A 9,972-nucleotide genomic window follows, 5' to 3' on the forward strand; every position below is an offset into this window, starting at 1 on the left:
TTTTGAAATGGTGTAACTTTGGCTATGTATATTTTCACAAAAAAAAAAAAAAAAGGTCCTCCAATGTCGAGAAGGGAGAGTGTTCACATGTCGTAGTGTTGTTACCCAATGTCATAAAACAATATAGGTACTGACTGTTTAATGAGAAACTATTTGTTCTGTAAACCTTCATATAAAGCACAATAAAATTTTATATATATATATGTATATATATATATATAAAGTCAAATAGATAACAAGAAATAGGTAAGGAAATTATGTCACAGGTAAAAATAAAGGAAAGGAAAGTTGTTTGAGCACTAAAAAAAGAAAAAATATATAGATTGGGCCTACCCATATAATCCAGGGTAATTTCCCCATCTCAGTGTCCCTAACCTTAATTACATCTGCAGAGTTCCTTTTGCCATGTAAGTTAATATATTCACAGGTTCTGGGGAATAGGACATGGACATCTTTGGGAGTCCCTCATTCTGCCTACTACAGCCATCTTTTCTATGTCTTTCTCTCTCTCCTTCCATTAACAAGCAGTGGAATCTTTCCATAGTTCCCAGTTATGATTAACAAACTAAAAAATCAGACTGGCCTACCTAATCCTCATTCTACCTGTTAGGGAACAGTTTTCATAACAGAGCCTTTCACGGGTCATTAAACATTAGCTAATGATTCGTGCCCTTGGGTCAAGTCCCTGTCTGTCTTAGTTACCTAGTGCTGCTATAACAGAAATACCATGAATGGGAGGCTTTAATAAACAGAAATTTATTTTCTCACAGTTTAGGAGGCTAGAAGTCCAAATTCAGGGTACTGACCCTAGGGGAAGGCTTTCTTTCTCTGTCAGCTCTGGAGGAAAGTCCTTGTCTCTTTGATCTTCTGCTCCTGGTCGATCTTCATGTGGCTTGGCATCTCTCTTCCCCCATCTCTGCTCTGCTTCCTTGTTTAATCTCTTTCATATCTCAAAAGAGATTGATTCAAGATACACCCTACACTAATCCTGCCTCATTAACATAAAAATGACAACCCATTCCCAATCAGATTATAACCACAGGCATAACCCATTGCCGTTGAGTCATTTCTGACTCATAGAGACCCTATAGGCATAGAGGTTATGATTTACAGCACATAAATTTGGGGGATATAATTCAATCCATAACACTGTCCCTGGTCCAACCAGCTGAGGTGGAGGTGCCAGCCTGCTCAAGGATAAGCCAGGTATCTTGGAGAGTCGAGCTGTCTTCCTCAAGGCTGTGGTCACTGGGGCAAGCTGTGTGCTGCCTTGTCTGACGTAAGTGGGGAGCGAACTTCTCCTGAACAAGCTAAACTTCATGGGTGATGCAGCCTTGTGCTACAGCAGCTGGAAACCCAACACCCTGTGGAATTGACAAGGTCCCCAATTTGAAGGGCTTAGGACACGATTGAATGAGGTAGATACTAGGCTGTTCAATGGGTGGGGAAATTGAGGCACCGAGTGATAAGTCATTCACCTAGGAATCTGAACCCAAGCAGTCTGGCACCCATGTTTGCACTTTCAGCCATCCTTCGCCAGACTGCCAACAGCCCGCTGCTGTGGGGAGTGAAGAGCAGACTGGAGAGCATTGTCTCAGAGTAACACCAATCAATGCCCTTGCTATCGTATCTTATTTAAAAAACAACTAAATAATTCCTGTCTGCTGAAGGTTAGAAATGAGTTTCTGCATTGAGACCTCAGATGCATCTTAGCAAAAAAGGCAAACTAAACTAGGGTCCAAAGATTTATGCTCAGAGCATAGGTATTAAAAGACAGGGCAAAATCCTATCCCAGAGCCCCTATTCCCCTTAGCTCCTGTGATGGTTAAGACTGTGTATCAACTTGGCTGGGCCATGAGTCTCAGTGTTTATATATGATCACTCCCATGATGGAATCTGCTGTGAGTAGCCAGTCAGTTGAAAGGGAGTTTCCTTGGAGGTGCAGCCTGCATCCAAATATAAGCAGCCGTTCTGGCTTTTTTGCACTCTCTGGATCCTGTGGTTGCCTCCTGTTCGTCTGACCTCTGGTTCTTGGGACTTGAGCTATCATGAGAAGCCTTGCGGTCTTGCCTGCCAATCTTGGATTCATCAATCTTCACAGCCTGTGAGCAAGAGCCCTGCTCTCTGACCTGCTGATCTTGGGTTCGCCAGCCCCTGCAGCTACCTGAATCCAGAGAAGCCTCTATCCTGATCCACGGACTTGGTACGTCCCAGCCTCTACAATCGCGTGAGCTGTTTCCTTGATGTAAATCTCTCTATATATATGTTTATACATTTTACTGGTTTTGCTTCTCTGGAGAACCTAGCCTAAGATATTTGGTAACAAGAGTGGTTCTATAGAAGCAAAATTGTAAGGATGAGTTTTCTAAATTAATTCTCAAGTCCAGTTAGTCATAAAGATGTTGATGACTCTGCTTCCAGCAGTAAAGAGGGCACTGCTAATCCATGGCATAAGGTGGCGATACAAATACGTGAAATATCACCACCAGTAGATCAGGTATTGGTGAAAGGTGAGGGTCAGTTTTGTCAGAATGAGTAGTATAAGGAAGCTGGTTGGTTGGTCCTACTTTTGCTAAACAAACTTGTGAAAGAAAGAGATGCACTCAGGGCTTCAGAGTCAAAGCTCAAGTGTCACGTAAATGACCTCAAGGCTTCCACTTCTGCTTTGAAAGAAAGCCTTATTTCTTGTAGTAAGAGAGCTGAAATTTCAGAAAACTAAACCCAGAGTGTTATTTTAAGAGTGGCTGAATTACAACGCCAGCTCGATTGCCAAGCTTGAGAGGTGTCTGAAGTTAAAGGGTATTGATTGGGAAGAACTGGGATCCTGAAACTTGCGACGGGGACATATGGGCAGATAATCAGGAAGCTGGAGACACTGAGCCCCTAAATTCTGTTGAATCACTCCTGCCAGCAGAACCACTCCCATCTGAAGAGATTACTTTGTGTTTGTCTGCTAAATCGCCCTGCCCAGAAAAACCGTTCCTCCACTCCCATCTGAGGAGATTAGCCCTAGCCCAGCTGCCTCTAAAGAGCACTTGCCTGAGTCATCGCCTGGGGCATCGCCTGAGGGAGATGCTTTACAAGACAATGTTGAATGTTCTCAAAACAATTCCACATTACCGATTCTGGCTTCTAGACCTATAACTAGGCTTAAGTCCCAGCAAGCGCCAAAAGGTGAAGTACAGAGTGTGACCCAGGAGGAGGTATGCTACGCTCCAAAAGAACTACTTGACTTTTCTAATACGTACAAACAGAAACCTGGGGAATATGTGTGGGCATGGCTATTAAGGGTGTGGGATAATGGTGCAAGGAACTTAAAGATGGATCAGTCTGAGTTTACTGATACGGGTCCGCTAAGCACAGATTGTTCATTCAGTGTTTCAGCTCAAGAAGTTAGGAAAGGATCTAATAGTTTATTTGGTTGGGTTGCTGAAGCGTGGATTACAAGGTGGCCTACACTAAATCAAGTTGAAGTACCAGACCTGCCTTGGTATACTGTAGAAGATATCCAAATGCTTAGGGAAATTGGCATGCTAAAGTGGATTTATCAGGTTAGACCCACAGACCCACACATGGAGTGCCCAGAAGACAGACCTTTTACCACAACTGTGAGGAACAAATTTGTGAAGGGAGCCCCAGCATCTTTGAAGACTGCTGTGGTTGTTATTTTATGTAAATCAGATTTGACAGTGAGAACTGCCCTAACTGAATTAAGACACCTAACTACAATAGGGCTGATTGGACCCTGTGGTAGTAGGGGCCAAGTGGCTAACTCAATCGACAAAGACAAGGTGGACACGGTTACAGTAATGGACAGCGGAGCCCAAGCAGTAATCAGAATATTCTGACTCATATGGACTTACCGTGTTGGCTACTTAGTCATGGTGTTCCTAGATTTCCCATAGGAAATCTACTAAATATTTACTTGATCTGTACAAACAGATAAATTCTAGGTCAGATGAACAGCAGTCTAACTCAAATTGGCTTCAATCAATTCCAAGACTTGAGTGAGTTTAAAGACCCACAACCACTTGAATGAAAGGGAGGCTGGGTCCCCTTGAGGAAGGACTCCAATACAAGCCAAAAATTTTTCCTGTTAATCTTTCTCCCAGCCTTCCCCAAAGGGATCTACGGCCTTTCACGAGAGTGACTGTTCATTGGGGAAAAGGAAATGATCAGACTTTTGGGGGATTACTGGATACTGGCTCTGAACTGACACTAATTCCAGAAGACCCAAAATGTCACTGTGGCCCACCAGTTGGAGTGAGGGCATATGGAGGTCAGGTTATTAATGGAGTCTTGGCTCATGTCCATCTCGCAGTAGGTCCAGTGGATCCCCGAACCCATCCTGTAGTGATTTCCCCAGTTCCAGAATGCATAATTGGAATAGCAACTGGCAGAACCTCCACATTAGATCCCAGACAAATGGAGTAAGGACTATTATGGTAGGGAAAGGCAAGTGGAAGCCGTTAGAACTGCCCCTACCTAGGAAAATAGTAGACCAGAAGCAATACCGCATTCCTGGAGGGATTGCAATTACTGCCACCAACAAGGACTTGAAGGATGCATGGGTGGTGATTCCCACCACAGCCCCATTCAACTCACCTATCTGGTCTGTGCAAAAAACAGATGGATCTTGGAGAATGACAGTCAATTATCAAAAACTTAACCAGGTGGTGACTCCAATTGCAGCTGCTTTCCAGATGTAGTTTCCTTGCTTGAGCAAATTAATACATCTCCTGGTACCTGGTATGCAGCTATTGATCTGGCTAATGCCATTTTCTCCATACCTGTTTCAAAGGACCATCAGAAGCAGTTTGCCTTCAGCTGGCAAGGCCAGTAATACCCCTTCACTTGCTTACCTCAGGGCTACATCAACTCTCCAGCCCTATGTCATAATTTACTCCACAGGGACCTTGATCACCTTTCCCTTCCACAAGACATCACACTGGTCCATTACATTGATGACATTATGCTGATTAGACATAGTAAGAAAGAAGTGTCAATGACTCTGGACTTACTGGAAAACATTTGTGCACTAGAGGGTGGGAAATTAATCTGAGAAAAATTCACCTCAATGAAATTTCTAGGCGTCCAGTGGTGTGGGGCATGTCAAGATATTCTTTCTAAAGTGAAGGATAAATTATTGCATCTGGCTGCTCCCACAACTAAAAAGGAGGCAAAATGCCTAGTGGGCCTCTTTGGATTTTGGAGGCAACATATTCCTCATTTGGGTGTGCTACTCTGGCCTATTTATCAAGTGACTCAAAAAGCTGCTAGTTTTGATTGGGGCCCAGAAAAAGAGAAGGCTCTGCAATAGGTTCAGGCTGCTGTGCAAGCCGCTCTGCCACTTGGGCCATATGATCCAGTGATCCAATGGTGCTTGAAATGTCCGTGGCAGATAGAGATGCTGTTTGGAGTTCTGGCAGGCCCCTATTGGTGAATCACAGCGCAGACCCTTAGGATTTTGGAGCAAAGCCCTACCATCCTCTGCAAATAACTATCTCCTTTTGAGAAACAGCTTTTGGCTTATTACAGCTATTGGCCTTAGTAGAGACTGAACGCTTAACTATGGGACACCAAGTCACCATGCGGCCTGAGCTGCCCATCGTGAACTTGGTGTTATCTGACCCACAAAGTTATAAAGTTGGATGTGCACAGCAGTACTCCATCATTACATGGAAGTGGTATATATGAGCTCTGGCCTGAAGAAGACCTGAAGGCACAAGTAAATTGCATGAGGAAGTGGCCCCAATGCCCATGGTCTCCACTCCTGTCACATTACCTTCCGTCTTCCAGTCTGCACCTATGGCTTCATGGTGAGTTCCTATGATCATTTGACTGAAGAAGAGAAAACTCGTGCTTGGTTTACAGATGGTTCTGTGTGATATGCAGTTGCCACTCAAAAGTGAACAGCGGCAACACTGGAGCACCTTTCTGGGACCTCCCTAAAGGACAGTGGTGAGGGGAAATCCTCTCAGTGGGCAGAACTTCGAGCATTGTACCTGGTTGTTCACTTTGCCTGGAAGGAGAAATGGCCACATGTGCAATTGTATACTGATTCATGGGCTGTTGCCAATGGTTTGTCTGGATGGTCAGGGACATGGAAGGAACATGATTGGAAAATTGGAGAGAAGGAGATATGGGGAAGAGGTATGTGGATAGACGTCTCTGAATGGGCCAAAAAAGTGAAGATATTCATGTCTCATGTAAATGCTCACCAAAGGGTGACCTTAGCAGAGGATGATTTTTACAATCAAGTGGATAGGATGATGCATTCTGTGGAAACCAGTCATCTTCTTTCCCCAGCTACTCCCATCATTGCTCAATGGGCTCATGAACAAAATAGCCATGACAGCAGGAATGGAGGTTATGCATGTGCCCAGCAATGTGGACTTCCACTCACCAAGGCTGACTTGGCTACAGCCATTGCTGAGTGCCCAGTCTGCCAGCAGCAGAGACCAACAGTGAATCCCCAATATGGGACCATCCCTTGAGGTGATCCACCAGCAACCTGGTGGCAAGTTGATTACATTGGACCACTTCCATCATGGAAAGGGCAGCGTTTTGTCCTTACTGGAATAGACACTTACTCTGGATATGGATTTGCCTTCCCTGCATGCAATGCTTCTGCCAAAACTACCATCCGTGGACTTACAGAATGCCTTATCCATCATCATGGTATCCCACACAGCGTTGCCTCTGATTAAGGGAGTCACTTCACAGCAAATGAAGTGCAGCAGTGGGCCCATGCTCATGAAATTCATTGGTCTTACCATGTTCCCCATCAGCCTGAAGCAGCTGGCTTGATAGAATGATTGAATGGCCCTCTAAACACACAATTACTGTACCAGCTAGGTGGCAATACCTTGCAGGGTTGGGTCAGTGTTCTCCAGGAGGCTGTATATGCTCTAAACCAATGTCCAATATATGGTGCTGTTTCTCCCATAGCTAGGACTCATGGGTCCAGGAATCAAGGGGTGGAAATGGAAGTAGCACCACTCACTATTACTCCTAGTGACCTACTCAAAAGATTTTTGTTCCCTGTCCCCACGACTTTATGCTCTTCAGGTCTAGAGGTCTTAGTTCCAAAGGGAGGAATTTTCCCACCTGGAGACACATCACTGATTCCATTGAACTGGAAGCTAAGAATACCACCTGGCCACTTTGGACTCCTTATGCCTCTGTATCAACAGGCAAAGAAGGGAGTTACCATACTGGCTGGTGTGATAGATCCTGATTACCAAGAGGAAATCAGATTGATATTACATAATGGCAGTAGAGTATGTCTGGAATGCAGGCAATCCCTTAGGGAGTCTCTTAGTACTACCATGTCCTGTGATTAATGTCAATGGAAAACTACAGCAACCCAATTCCGACATGACTACTAATGGCCCAGACCCTTCAGGAATGAAGTTTGGGTCACCCCACCAGGCAAAGAACCATGACCAGCCGACGTGCTTGCTGAGGGCAAAGGGAATATGGAATGGGTGGTGGAAGAATGTAGTTCTAAATACCAGTTACAGCCACGTGACCAGGTGCAGAAATGAGGACTGTAATTGTTACGAGTATGTCTGCTTTGTATGTGTGCATAAAATAGTTTTTGTTTCTTCACTTATAAAATATAAGATGTAAGCAGGACTAGTGTGTTTTTTATTGTATGCGTGTTAGTTGTATCTTGTTAGGCACAAGTATGACTTTGTAATTGTCTTTATTCAGAGATTACATATGATTTAAGGAGCTGTGTACGTGTGCCAAGTTGACAAGGGGTGGACTGTGATGGTTAAGATTGTGTGTCAGCTTGGCTGGGCCATGAGTCTCAGTGTTTATATATGATCACTCCCATGATGGAATCTGCTGTGAGTAGCCAATCAGTTGAAAGGGAGTTTCCTTGGAGGTGTGGCCTGCATCCGAATATAAGCAGACATTCTGGCTTTTTTGCTTTCTTTGGATCCTGCAGCTGCCTCCTGTTCATCTAACCTTCGGTTCTCGGGACTTGAGTTTTCAGGAGAAACCTTGTGGTCTTGCCTGCCAATCTTGGATTCATTGATCTTCACAGCCTGTGAGCAAGAGCCTTGCTCTCCAACCTGCCGATCTCTGGTTTGCCAGCCCCTGCGGCTACATGAATTGAGAGAAGCCTCTATCCTGATCCGCGAACTTGGGACATTCTAGCCTTTATAATTGCATGAGCATTTTCCTTGGTATAAATCTCTCTCTTTATATATATTTATATGTTTTACTGGTTTTGCTTCTCTAGAGAACCCAGCCTAAGACAGGTCCCATCCCACTGGCCAAAACAGTGTCACATCCATGGCCCCCCACCAAAGAATCGCTGGCAAAAGGGGATGGGATTACCTGCCTGGCCTGGAACTACCATGACTTACCCTTTGGGGTGGAGGAGGGACCCATCTTGAGGCACCCCACACCTGAGCAAAACTGGGGTCTTTTAGCCTGGAACATGTGGCAGGGCTGATGCTGAGTGGACAACCAGTTGTCAGCCACAATGTGCAAATGTAAGTACTTGGGTATTCCTCACGAAGAAGGCATTCCTGGGGGATGTGATGCTTTCTCACTGCCCTTCAGGCATCTGCAGGTCCCCAGGAGGATCCCTGTACAGACAAGGCTGCTAGAAGGGAAGGAACTATGAGTAACAGCAGGGCCCACGCTGAACGCCGCACCCTGAAAATCCCCCCTATCCTCACGACCACCCTATGAAGTGGGTGCAATTTTCATCCCCGTTTGACCAAGGAGGAAACAAGCCCAGAGGGGCCAAGCCACTTGCTTCTACAGATTGTAACTGGATGGGGCTAGAGCCTAGGTCAGTGCTCCCAGCCCCCACGTTGCTTCCAGTGCTGCCCGCTTGCCAAGTTCAACCAAACCCACAGCAAAAGACCCAAACCCAGAGTTTAGTAGCCTAAAGTAAGACATGATATAAGTAGTACTATGGTGCCAGGTGACAAAGGGGTTCGGAGCTAGGGCTGCAAACCAAAAGGTCAGCAGTTCAAATCCACCAGCCACTCTTTGGAAACCCTGTGGGGCAGTTCTACTCTGTCCTATAGGGTCACTATGAGTCAGAAGCAACTCAATGGCAATGGTTGTTTTGTTTGTATGGTGCCAGGTGGAGTCCCTGGGTGGTGTAAATGGTTAATGCACTCAGCTGCTAAGCAAAGGTTAGAGGTTTGAGTCCACCGAGAGATGCCTCTGAAGAAAAGCCTGGTGATCTACTTCTGACAAATCAGCCACTGAAAACTTTATGGAGCACAGCTCTACTCTGACAAATATGGCGTCGCCATGAGTTGGAGTCAGCTCGTCAGCAGTTCATGGTTAATGCTTCGTGGCTATATTCTTCTGCCAGTAGGAATGTCTGGCCTAGGGGACTTAGGGGCTGTGAGGTTTTCAAAAGAATTTGTTCCCTGATGAATGGGCTGAGGTGGCCTGGTCTGTAAGCCAAGTTAGGCTGTCAGATTAAAGACAGGATACCCAGTTAAATCTGAATTTGAGATAAGCAATTTTTTTAGCATAAGTATGTCTCGTGCAAATTTGGAGCATATACCAAAAAAGTATCCATCGTTTATCTGAAATACAAATTTAACTGGGCCTCCTGTATTTTTATTTGCTAAATCTGGCAGCCCTACAAGAGGCCCAACAGGTCAGGCAGGTAGCTGCGTGTGTGACTCTGGGTGGGCCAGCGAAGGGCCCAAGCGCTGGCAGGCTGGAGGAGCCCTGACTAAATGCTGTGTGGGCCAAACAAGACGGGCTCTAACCACCATTGGCATCCAATGTGTTACCCTTTCGAGTCTCAGTGGGAAGTTGATTTTCATCTCTGTCCTCTGGGCAGCTAACACAGTGCTCAGCCAGGACTGGTGGCAGCTGTGGACACATGCATTTCAAATGAAGGTGGCTTTGCAAGTACCCGCTTGCTTGTTAGAAAGGAATGTAGTAGTGGGCTCCCTTTCAACATAAAGCCACTGA

At 45.4% G+C, this 9,972-nt stretch overlaps 1 pseudogene; it reads left to right on the forward strand.

Moving 5' to 3' along the window:
• The first annotated feature begins 4,045 nt into the window (after positions 1–4,045).
• Positions 4,046–7,559, forward strand: LOC111820493 (uncharacterized; annotated as a pseudogene).
• The last annotated feature ends 2,413 nt before the right edge of the window (positions 7,560–9,972 follow it).

Source organism: Trichechus manatus, unplaced genomic scaffold, assembly GCF_000243295.1.
Source record: "Trichechus manatus latirostris isolate Lorelei unplaced genomic scaffold, TriManLat1.0 scaffold00040, whole genome shotgun sequence".
NCBI lineage: Eukaryota > Metazoa > Chordata > Mammalia > Sirenia > Trichechidae > Trichechus > Trichechus manatus.